Source organism: Aquarana catesbeiana, linkage group LG09 (assembly GCF_042186555.1).
Source record: "Aquarana catesbeiana isolate 2022-GZ linkage group LG09, ASM4218655v1, whole genome shotgun sequence".
NCBI classification, from domain to species: Eukaryota; Metazoa; Chordata; class Amphibia; order Anura; family Ranidae; genus Aquarana; species Aquarana catesbeiana.
The window spans coordinates 62202823-62216246 of record NC_133332.1 but is presented as its reverse complement, the minus strand read 5'-3'; positions in this window follow the sequence as shown (position 1 = coordinate 62216246).

The following is a 13424-nucleotide window of genomic DNA, read 5'->3' as shown; positions in this document are numbered from 1 at the left end:
AGAGGAGAGGCTTTACAAGCGCTTTGCAGGTGCTATTTTTAGCGCTATAGTGCCTGTAAAGCGCCTCAGTGTGAAAGGGGTCTTAATGAAGGTACAACGTTTAGCAATGGTTGGTGATTAAAAGGGGCACATCTAAGTATGCTCATGGAGCACAGCGTGGAAGGGATGACGTTGATGGCGCCACGGAGGACAGTTTATTTGAACAGAAAAAGTGTGAAAAAAGCAGCGTTAGCGACAATGTACCAAATAGTTACTACCGCTGCTGTAAGGAAGTACTAATACTTGAAAAAATAAAAACAAAACGTATACAGCGCTGAAAGGAATTATATAGCCACACCATAAATAAACTATATATAAAGTGCTTGGTGCAATATTACTACACATAAATTCATAAATGACATACGATATTGTTATATGGTGAGTGAAATACACAAATCAACTGCTAATTGCCAATATAGCATATATAAAGTGCAAAGTGCAAAAAGTACGCAATCGGTGCTACCCAACTGCTAAAAGTGAAAAAAAATGTTATGTGCTAACAAAACTACAATAATACTAATAGATAGTCCTAAATATCACCAGCTGGGCTACTACACACAGCTCTTGACAACTATATAATTCCTATCACCGCTGTATATGTTTTGTTTTTTAGTTTATTTGAACAGCTTTACCCCGGATGCCTGCATATTCATCAACCATGTGAGTTTCTAAATGTTGTACCTTCATTAAATGCATATTGCACTAGGTGCCTCTCTTCTCTTTTATACTCATTTGTGACATGACGCTACTTGTATATCAAGACATCGCTTGTATATCAAGTCAAAATGTATTTAAATATTTTGCTTGTCTTGCAAAATGCTCTCAAACCAAGTTACTCTCAAACCATGGATTTACTGTATAACTTATGTAGGAGGATTTGTTTAATCTCTGTGTATCACCTGAGGCCAGTTACTTCACTGGGTATACTGTATGTATTGGTTTACTACCACTTTAAGCAGCCTGAAAACATAAAATGACAGTTGGAGTTGGGCAAGCGAGTGCCGGTGTTCTGTCAATTTCTCCAACCCATCAGAAACTCCAACCACATCACTTCCAGTTTATTTAAAACCCTTAGTAATTGGAGATTTTGACGAATTGGTGGTTGGGCACAACACCGACAACCGAATAGAGTCCGGTACAGGAAGATTTAGCTGTTTTGACAGCACAGCGGCTAATGAGGACAAAGTTGTCGTCGCTTCAGAGACGACCATTTTGTTGGCTAGTATCGGAGCAAAGTAAGAAACTCCACTCATAATATCCTGCACCGGACTCTATTCGGTTGCCGGTGTTGTGTCCAACCAGCAATTCATCAAAAACTCCAATTACTGCTGGTTTCAAAAATACGGAAGTTAAGTAGTTGGAGTTTCTGACGGGTTGGAGAATTTGACAGAACAACGGTCATCAGCTCATAAGAAAATCATTGATCACAACTATTGTTCCCAGAGATAACCAGGACTGTAGGACGTACCTTCAACACTTAACTGATACCCCCTCACAGCATTCAGATTTTGGTTGGATCATACTTGTACAACCAGCCACCTTCTAATATCCAGTTTTTTTTAAATCTTAGAGAATAGGTGCAGGGACTCCCCCCTTCCCCTCCCCTAAGAATCATCCCTTGTCTCCACCACATACTCACCTCAGATCACCAACCATTGGTTCCACCACCTACCTACCTCCCAGTATCGCCCCTTTTAGAGAATACAGAACCAAGTACCATTTTGTGCTGTAAATAAATTTTTTTTTTATTGAATTTGTTAATGATAACAAGAAAAGCAGTAAAATAGATTCTCTGCTGCCAGCAATTATAGACCCCCCTAGCAATATTATATCCCCCCAGCCACAATAGACCCCAGCCAGGAACAATCGATCCTCCTTAGCAACAATAGACCCCCCCGCTCAGCAACATTAGACCGCTTCCCCAGCAACAAAGGTTCCCCCTCCACCAACAGATCCCCCTCACAACAATAAACCCCCCCAGCAACAATGGACCCCCAGAAGCAACAACGGATCTCTCAGCAGCCAAGCATCAATAGACCCTTCAGCAGCCAGCATCAATAGACCTCTCCCTCAACAGTTGATTCCTCCCAGCAACATAGGACCCCCCAGCAACAATAAACTCCCATTCAAAAATAGATCCCCTACAGCCAGCATCAATAGACCCTCCACCACACCCCAATACTCCTTGCTATTAAGCCCTGCTATCATCTATAGGCAGCCTTAGGACTTGTGTAGATGGGCTAATTTAGCACATTTTCAGGTGCATTCAACTTGCATTTGAGATCCTTCTGATGCATTTTAAGCTGTTTTTGCACGCCTATTAATCTTGTCTGAGGAGAAAATGAATTTGGTGCAAACAATTACATGAGCCTTTGTAACAGGTTCAAAAATAGACCAGTATTGAATCTTTATTCATAAGAAAAAAATATTTTTTCTATGACCAGCTTTGGTGGTAGACGATAAGGAAAGGAAGTAAAGTGATTTTATGCCTTTCTGTTCCATAAACAATTTTCTGTTACTATTGGTGTTTATTTCATTGGACTCAGCAGTGTGGCTGTGTTACTTGGGGCCCATTGAGGCTCTTGAAAACATTCCAGAAAATGTGCCTGGGAAAACTTTTCTTGGCAAATCATTTGTACATGTTCCAGAGTACGCAGCTGAACCTGCAATAAATGTTGTAGCCCTCATCAGGCTTTTAGCAGCCTATGGAAGGCTTGTGATGTGAATATCCGAACTGCTATTGTGCATATTTTTTTTTGTTTTAATTGGTTTTAAAATTCCTTATATCTAAAAAAAAAGGCAAATTATTGAGAATCAAATATACTATAGGCATACCTCCCAACTTTCTGAAATAGTATGTATGTCTACATACTACCATACTACAACATGATGCTGCCACCACCATGTTTCACGGTGGGGATGGTGTGTTCAGGGTGATGTGCAGTGTTAGTTTTCCACCACAGATAGCGTTTTGCTTTTATGCCAAAAAGTTCAATTTTGGTCTTGTCTGCACCTTCTTCCATATGTTTGCTGTGTCCCCCACATGACTTCTCCCAAACTGCAAACGAGACTTCTTATGGCTTCCTTTCAACAATGGCTTTCTTCTTGCCACTCCCCCATAAAGGCCAGATTTGTGGAGTGCAGGACTAATAGTTGTCCTTTGAACAGATTCTCCCAGCTGAGCTGTGGATCTCTGCAGCTCCTCCAGAGTTATCATGGGCCACTTGGCTGATTCTCTGATGAATGCTCTCCTTGCCCAGCCTGTCAGTTTAGGTGGACAGCCATGTCATGGTAGGTTTACAGTTGTGCTATACTCTGCATTTTCGGACGATAGATTGATCAGTGCTCCATGAGATGTTCAAAGCTTGGGATATTTTTTTTATAACCTAAACCTGCTTTAAACTTCTCCACAACTTTATCCCTGACCTGTCTTGTGTGTTCCTTGGCCTTCATGATGCTGTTTGTTCACTAAGGTTCTCTAAGAAACCTCTGAGGGTTTCACAGAACAGCTGTATTTATACTGAGATTAAAGTGATTGTAAAGTCTAGTTCTTTTTTAATATAACAAACATGTTATACTTACCTCCTCTGTGCAGTTGGTTTTGCACAGAGCAGCCTGGATCCTCCTCTGCTCGGGTCCCTCTTTGCTGCTCCTGGCCCCTCCCTCCTGTTGAGTGCCCCCACGGTCAGCAGCTTCCTATGGGGGCACCCGAGCTGTGTCACAGCTCTGTGTGTCCTGGCCCGGCCCCATCCTTCTACTAATTGACTGACTGACTTTGATTGACAGGCGTGAGAGCCAATGGTGCCGCTGCTGTATCTCAGCCAATCAGGAGGAGTGACGGCTAAGACATTCGTGGACATTGCTAAAGAGAGATGGGGCTCAGCTAAGTAATTAGGGGGTGCTGGGGGGCTGCTGCACACAAAAGATTTTTTATTTTAATGCATAGAATGCATTAAGATAAAAAAATCTTCTGCCTTCACAACTTTTTTAAATTACACACAGGTGGACTCTATTTACTAATTTGGTGACTTCTGAAGGCAACTGGCTCCACTAGATCCTAGTTAGGGGTATCAGAGTAAAGGGGGGCTGAATACAACCGCACGCCACATTTTTCAGATATTTTTTTGTAAAAAAAAAAATGAAAACCATTTATCATTTTCCTTCCACTTCACAATCATGTGCTACTTTATGTTGGTCTATCACATAAAATCCCTATAAAATATATTTATGTTTTTGGTTGTAATATGACAAAATGTGGAAAATGTCAAGGGGGTATAAATACTATTTTTTCAAGGCACTGTAAATATGAAATATTACATATTCACATTTTGCGCTTTTTTTTTTTGAGCCAGTAGGTGGATAGATAAACTTCTTTTCACATATGCATCTATATCTATTTACAGCTTCATGAAAAAAGCTTTTTGTTCACAGACTCCATAGCTCAATATGTAATACACACATATGTTGATGACTCATAAGTGGTGACTGCTTTTGTATTCATTGGCTTAGGTAAAATGAGCTGCAAGGCAGACAATCCTTGCTGGGTTCCCTCTTCAGCTAAGGAAGTGCTCTGGAAACCCTTTAATATGTTTATTAAAAAAGTTTTTATAAAAAATTAAGTGGTTTGCATCTTTATGCAGTAAAACCAGATATTAAAAAAACAGTTTGGGGACAAGCAAACAACTAAAATGAAACTTTCTCAAATCATTTATTTAAATTTCCATTTATTTTCCCTTGATAACTTATGAAAAGTGGCAGAAAATACAGCGACAGTCACCCACAGCAAGCAATTACATGAATCCACATATTTTTATAGTACGGTGGGTACCAGTGGGTTTTTAAAATTGGAATAATAGGAAACAGGCAGCCATCGGCGAGACAGCGGTCAGTGATATGTGATTTGGTAATGTTTGTAGGAGACGTTTTCTGGTTATCTATCTTCTCCATCTTGTGGTCATACATAAAACTGCATATAGAATAGAGCACAATATTATTTAGACAATCTGCCATTTAAAATCACACCTGAAATTGCTTAGACAATGGTACCTATAAGCATAAATGGTGGGTTTACAACCTTTTTTAAGTTTTATTTAAATTGTATTATTTATTTATTTTTTATTTTTTTAAAGTTTCTTTAAACTGTATCTTAAATTTTTTAATCTCTTATATTGCTATCAAAAGGGATGAACAACATCCCTTGTGATCGCATGGGCCATGACAGGTCCTCTTTATGGAGAGATCTGGGGTCAATAGACCCCATATCACTCTTCTGGCCTTCAAAGCATCTGATCAAACCAAGACCAGATTGATCAGATACTTGTTCAAGCCGGTAATGGCTTGTTTACATGAGGCGAAAACCGGAAGTGACCAAATCCTTGACGCTTCCTGTTTCTGATGTCACACAGTGGAAGGAACAACATTAGTTCCTGTCACTGTGCCCACAGTGCCACTTATCAGTGCCCACAGTGCCACCTATCAGTGCCCTCAATCAGTGCCTCATCAACAGTGCTGCACATCAGTGCCACCTACCAGTGCCCATCAGTGTCACCTACCAGTGCCCATCAGTGTCACCTACCAGTGCCCATCAGTGCCGCCCATCAGTGCCGCCCATCAGTGCCACCTATCAGTGCCCATCAGTGGTACCTATCAGTGCCCATCAGTGCCACCCATCTGTGCCACTCATCAGTGCCACCCAGCAGTGCCACCCATCAGGGCTCATCAGTGCCACTAGAGGCCCCAAGGGGGCTCCGCCACGCACTTTCATATTCAAACTACTGCACTACCGGGACCGGGACCGGGACATGGTGCTCCGTGCTGCACAAGTGCAAGGGGAATTAAAATTTGAGAACACTAAGCTCCTCATCTTCCCAAACTATTCGGTGGAGACACAGCGCCAACACAAATCATTTGACCACGTGCGCGCCATGCAGAGGCAGAAGGGGATTAAGTACAGAGTGCTCTTCCCTGTCAAATTACGGGCCCAAGATGGCGAACGTGTACAGTTCTTTACCTCACCTAGGGAGGATGCCGCATGGGCTTACACGAATTATAAATGATGACTATTCCGTGTGTTGCTGCCGCTCCTGAGCTTATCAGGTTATTTCTATGGCCACGATGACCACTTGTTTCTCATCCCTGTTGTTTTTTCTGGTGACCCTGCTGCAGCCCTCTCTGGTAGCGGGCCCCTGGTGACCTGGGTATCCCACTTGCTGCTTTATTCCCTGTCCACAAACCCTCCCTGGCTGTTGAACCTGGACTGGCATCCTGCAGACTCTTCCTGGGAACACGGCGTACTATACAGTGACTAATCCCTGCCTTACCTTGGAGTATCTCCTCCACTCCCTCATTTCCCTGGGGATTGCAGGGTCCCTGGACACTGCTGCTTCCTCCCTCCTAAAAGATGAGGACTTTTCCTGGCAGGGAGTGTAACGGTCTGTGGGTATGTGGGGGTGAACCCCCCTCCGGAGCTCTGGGGGTTGGATGCTCTTATAACCAGTGGGACTTTGCACCGACCTCTCGAGCCGTCACCTGTAATGCTCCCAGGGATCCGAGTGATTGCAGGTGCAGGTCGCGGAGTGAGTCTCGTGGTCAATGTTTTAGTAACAACCAACAGTTCATTTAAGTTTGTGCCCCCGGGGATCCGGGTGATCTACACCACCAATCCTTGCCGGATTATGTTATTTACTTTTAATTATCTTTGTTGTGAGAGGTTGAGCGCCTCTTGCACATTTGCCTCCATGCCCAGCCGGCGAGCTGGTATTGTTTTGGGGATACAAACCCCCCTTCTGTGCTGGGGGGTGGGTGTGGTGGTGGTGGTGGGGAGGGGGGTGGATGTGTTGGGCCACTGTCGCTGTCTCTAAGTTGAGTGTTTTAATATTTCTGACAAGTACTTACTGATGTTGCTCTGCTTGATACTCCATGCTTCTCTGTATTTCTCTCCTTTCTGGATCCGGAGGTCCAGCCTACGGAGACTTGATTCCCCTTTCCATTTTCCATTGCTTCCACTGCAATATAATGTATTCTCTTAAGATTCTCTCCTGGAACACACAAGGCCTGAACTCTACCATTAAGCAATCCCTGGTGTTTCAGTTTATTAAAACGTATGGCCCTGATATCTGTGTGCTCCAGGAGACACACCTGACTGGCAGTAAAACTTTTAGCTTAAAAAAGCCTTGGGTGGGTCACCACTACCATTCTACATACTCTAACTTTGCAAGGGGAGTAAGAGTACTGGTCCTCAAGACACTCAATTTCAAACTCCTTGACTTGGCTCTGGATCCGGAGGGCAGATATGTGATAATCCATGCACTAATCCACTGTCTACTGTGGGTTATAGTGGGTCTCTACCTACCACCTCCAGCCTCCTTCCACGTGCTGAACCTGATCACAGCTAAAATAGCAGAGTTCTCTATTGAAAATGTGGTCGCACAGAACTTTCTCCCGCATAGACCTGGCCTATTCTGGGGGCTCGGTCCTGCTCAGAGTTGGCGATATTCTAATTTTAACCCGGGGTATTTTGGATCACGTTCCGCTCTTTCTGACCCTGGACCTGTCTGTAGTCCCCTCAGACAGACGGTGGAGGCTCTCCAGGTTTTGGGTCTCGGATGCGGAGGTAAAGTCGAAATTTAGGGGCGAGATGGAGACGTATTGGAGGGTCAACTCTAGCTTGGCCTCTGCCTCCACCGTATGGGATGCTTTCAAGGCATACTCCAGGGGACAGTACCAGACCATTATAGCTGAGGTCCGAAGGGGATGTAGAGCAGAATTTACCGGCCTAGAGGCAAAGGCGGCTAGACAGGAGGCTCTATATGTGAGATCCCAAGATCCCCATTGTTACGCCCGCCTACAATCCCTGTCCAGAGAGATTCCCTTTTTGAGAACGACCTTGACGCAAAAGAAGTTACTCCATCAGACCCAACGAATATTTGAGCAAGGGGAAAAGACTGGGCACCTGCTGGCCTGGCTTTCCAGGGAGCAGTCGGGTGGAATGACCATAGGTCAGATCCTTGCCCCTGACGGTACTCACCTCTCCACTCCGGTGGAGATTAACCAATGCTTCGCCTCCTACTACCAAACGCTCTATACCGAGCAAACTATGAACTCCACGAACTGACAGCCTACTTAGATGACATAGATATCCTGGTTCTCACCTCATCCTATGCGGATAAACTAGAAGAGAAGCCCGTAGCAAAAGACGCAGGAATAGGTGCAGGGCTGGCATGACAGGGTAGCAGGGAAAGCAGGTGCTTAATGGTTAACTGGGGTTTAGTTGGTCAGTGTATTGGGGGTGGCCAGATAGTTCCTGCAGTGTAGTTAGGGAGGTGCCAGTGTTCAGTCGGAGGTCACCGGATGAAGAACCAGCTCCCACCCTCCCGCCCTGTTTTTTGTTTTAGGAATGGACGTCTGGCAATGATTGTTTAAAGGGGTGTAACGGTTGGGATCTTTGGAGGCCTTCTAAATTAAGACCAATATGCCATAGTAGGGAACCATCTATGGTATGGGATCCGAGGTTTAACTGGGCATTTGGATATGGGTATCAGCATTGGAAGGTGGAGAGTTGGTATCGTCCTCGAGTAAATTTGGGGTCTTTTCAGTGCCTTCAAAGATCTACAACAGGGTTACGGTTTATCTGGGAAAGTTTTGTTTGTAAATAAAATGTTTACAGTTAATTGTTAATAAAATGGCCGGTACGGCCAATTTTACTCCAAAAAGGGTGTTGTCTGGTTATTTAAGATGGTATATAATAGTAGGGCAGGTGTAGACGTAATAAGGCCAGTTTGCATCTGTCTAACCATAGTCATGCACCTATTAAAGTCCAGGAGATTCAGACAGCACTAAAAACGATGCAGATGGGCAAGACCCCTGGCCCAGGCGGCACACCGGTTGAATTCTATAAGCTGTACGCAGAAGACCTGGCCCCTAAGCTCCAATCTTTACTGGCAAAATCCCTAGAAGTGGCAACACTTCCTGACACCATGCATTCCCAAATCAGGGAAGGACCCTGCTCTGTGCTCTTCTTATCACCCTATTTCCTTCCTTAATGTAGACATTAAAATACTATACAAGATCCTAGCTAACCGATTAAATACAGTCATCACGGCCTTAATACACCCTGACCAGACAGGCTTCATGCCAGGCCGAGGCACTGACATCAATATCCGCAGACTCCATACTCACATTGCTATAGCTGATTCCAACGACCCGGGCGTGGTGGCCTTGCTCGATGCCGAGAAGGCTTTCGACTCGGTAGAGTGGTGCTACTTGGGTCTTGACACAGCTCACTCAGTGGTGCACAACATGGCAGACTCTCTCTTTGACTCCGGTCGGTCGAAGTAACCTCCTTAAAATGATCTAACTCCCCAAATTTTTGTATTTGTTTTAGGCATACCCCGACCTCTATTTCTAAGTCCTTTTTTTGTCGCCTGGAAAGTGTTGTGATCTCCTTCGTTTGGGCCAGCAAGCCCCCGCGGGTGACAAAACATATATGAGGTAGCAATGCCACTCCAAGCATGTTGGTGTCTCTAAAAACCGCCCTCCCCACTCACAACTTCAGGTGCAGGCTCTGCAATGGTGTAGAAAATTGAAGAATACAGCTGAACAGCCGCACTCCGAATAACACCTTTAATTTGTGGCAAAACAGTGTAGAAGATCCAAAATCTCTTACATCATGGTGATGAAAGGTACAGACAGGCTAACGCGTTACACATCAATATAGATGCTTAATCATAGCTGGTGACCATACTCAGACTGAAAATATTTATAGTGAAATAAAACCAATTAGGGAACAGACAACCCCCAGAAACTCCTCCCATATCTAATCAGACTAAAGTGGAAACCAAATGTGCACGGGAAAATGGGCAGCACGAAAAAACAGAGAGCCAAAAGGATTAAGACCTCTGAAAGAATGACACAGTATTAATATATACTTAGTAAAGTCAGAATAGAACTGGTTCACTGTGTTGGCATGATGTGGTTCATGCATGTTATATTCTGGCTGGTTGTGAGGGAGTGTCTATATATGTTTTATGGATTTTTATGTATGCCCTATGCGATTTTTATCATACTGCCATGGAAAATAATAGATATATTTTTTTTTACATGTATTGGACAACGGTGTTGCTTTATACTGCTAGGGTTTTACTGCTGTGGTTCATGCATGTTATGTCCTGGCAGGATGGGGTAGAATGCCTTATGTATATGATATGCTGTTTACTTGCCGTTCATTTGCCGTTCAAAGTGGTTCATTTGTGACAGTTTTATTTCGAGAAGCTTTACTTTGACACACGTATCTGCATGGTTTCCTTAGAGGCATCTGTGTAGCCCCTTTGCTTTATTCGTTCTTATGTTTCTGCCTTCTGTTTTTGTCTTTGTCATCAGCTCTTTTCCTTCTATTTCATAAACAGTTTCTTTTTACAAGGTGTCTTTTCCTTTCCTTTACCACATACATGGTAGATGTGAGCACGATCGCTTGGTCTTATTATATATTATATGGCTTTTTGCTTATATTTCATTTCTATATATATATTTTTCACTTATGTCCGACGCAGTAGTATTACTTAATGTTTTATAACCGTGCCTTACATTAGTTAACTTCGGTTCTTTGACAGTGATCGTCTCTCTCTACTATTGTTCGTGGTATGTTTGATTGCGCTCAGCCGTGCAGATATATTTAATGCATTGTTCAGTACCTTGTCATGTTTTTATACTGTATATTTTATCTATATTAGATCTCTGTTAGCAATATTATCTGCTATGGGGCAGCACGCCAACACAGTGAACCAGTTCTATTCTGACTTTACTAAGTATATATCAATACTGTGTCATTCTTTCAGAGGTCTTAATCCTTTTGGCTCTCTGTTTTTTCGTGCTGCGCATTTTCCTGTGCACATTTGGTCTCCACTTTAGTCTGATTAGATATGGGAGGAGTTTCTGGGGGTTGTCTATCCCCTAATTGGTTTTATTTCACTATAAATATTTTCAGTCTGAGTATGGTCACCAGCTATGATCAAGCATCTATATTGATGTGAAACGCGTTAGCCTGTCTGTACCTTTCATCACCATCATGTAAGAGATTTTGGATCTTCTACACTGTTTTGCCACGAATAAAAGGTGTTATTCGGAGTGCGGCCGTTCAGCTGTTTTCTTCAATTTTCTATGACAAAACATATAGTTTACCTTCCTCTGTCTGGAGGTGGACTGGCACTTCCCAATTTCCTACTATATTACTGGGCAGTGGTACTGGTCACTGTGAAGTGGTGGTTCTCCCAGCTCCGGCAGAACTTCATGGTTACTTTGGAGGTGGCTCTCCTAGGCTCATATGCAGCGTTGTCTAATTTGGTGTACCGGGGCAGTGGGGCTCACCCCTCTGTGACGGGCCCCATGAAAACCACGATCCAGGTGTGGCGGTGCTCCAGAGCAGCAGTCCTCAAACTGTCTTGTAACTTCCAGCATACCCCGTTAAGGGGCAATCCTTTGCTTCCCCACCTATATAAAATACCCGACCCTGCGGTGTGGGCTACAAGAGGAATTATTACTCTCAGGCAGGTGATGCCAAGGGGCGCAATTGCCTCGTTTCAGGAGTTGCGACGGACCCATTGCCTTCCGGGATCCTTTCAATTCAGATACTGGCAGCTGAGGCATGCCCTTAGAACCCAGTTACTTAGGTGATGCACGAACCTGATTCGATTGAGCGTCTTATGATTTCTGGGATACTGGAGAAACCCTTGTCCTCCCTGTACCTATATTTAACAGTAAAACATGACGTAAAACTCACAAGATTGCTGCGCAGATGGAGAGTGGACATTCCCTCTCTGGGAGACGAGGAATGGGAAGACTGCATTACATAGTTTATTCCCTCCATGATTGCGGCCAAAGACAGGTTCATCCAGTTGAAGTTTCTGCACAGAGCATATTACACTCCGCAGAGGCTAGCTAGCATTTATCCCAGTCATAGCCCAAGGTGTACTAGATGTGCCCTTGAACCGGGTACCTTCTTCAATATGGTCTGGACCTGTCCCAAGCTCCGTCCATACTGGTGCACTGTGACAGACACTTTTGGGGATATCTGGGGATAGACATACCTCTGGATCCCCTGATCTTACTACTGAGCCATTTAGAAGACATTGAGGGGAACCGTTATGTCAAATTGTGCCTTACTTACTCCCTATTTTACCCCAGAAGGGAAATCTTCCTAAGATGGAAGTTGAAGGAGGCTCCTACCAAAGAAGTGGGGCAAAAGACGATCAATAGCGTGTTGCCACTCTACCAGATCACATACGAGAGTAGATATTGCCCGGGGAAGTTTGATAAGGTTTGGTCGAACTGGATCGACGCCTGTGGTTGATCCTCAGTTCCTTAAATTCGCTCCACCTCCGGACCCTGGGTTCGGACAGAGGTTTCCTGATCCCCACCCCTCTCCCTCCTCCCTCCCCCCCTCTCCCCTCCCCGGGGAGATCTCTGCTCATACCACTTTCTCTCCATGCTCCCCAAGCTCTGCCCCCCCTCTTACCCCCCCCCCCACCCTTGGTATAATGCACCAGGTATACACATATTAATTACACAGGTTGTGTGGCTGATTAAGGTGGTAATTAAACTCACTTGGTGTCTTATTTGAATTAAATTAGCCTCAGAACTTATATAATTCATATGTGTTTGGGTTTACAGGGATGAGGTGGCAACCCTAGGTATAGATAGAGTAGGGAAGGAATACTTGCTCCTATCAGTTTCATACCCCTAACTGTTGTTTTTAACATACTGGTATAATATGTATTGTATGTTTACACTACTCTGTACAAGAACTTGAATCTCAATGGTGACACTGTGGCTAAATTGTTATCAGGATCTGTAACGCCATGTCAGATGTCAGAATTTTTTATTTTGCTGACCCTGAACTGCTTGTACTGTCTTGTTTGTCTAATAAAACTCCTTCTGTTAAAAAATAGTTAGTAAGGCGAGAGGAGACTAAAGGAGTGAGGTGAGGAGTAGACAGATAGATTTGGGTGTCATCGACATATAAGTGGTATTGGAAGCCGTGGGCGGTTATCAAGTGACCAAGGGAGGAGGTGTAGATAGAGAAGAGAAGGGGTCCAAAAACAGAGCCTTGGGGGACCCCCACAGAAAAGGAGACAGAGTTGGAGGTAACCCTGAAGGAGTGCTGTGATAGGTAGGCAGAGAAACAGGATAGAGCAGAATCTTGGACGCCAGTGGAATGGAGTTTATTGAGAAGGAGCGGTCGACAGTATCAAAGGCTGCACAGAGGTCAAGTAGTAGGAGTATGGAATAGTGGCCGTTGGTTTTAGCAGTTAGTATTGGTAAAAAGTACCAGTACGTCACTGGACGGGAAGCTGTTAAAGTGTACATTCAGCTTTACAAAAAAAGCACAATAT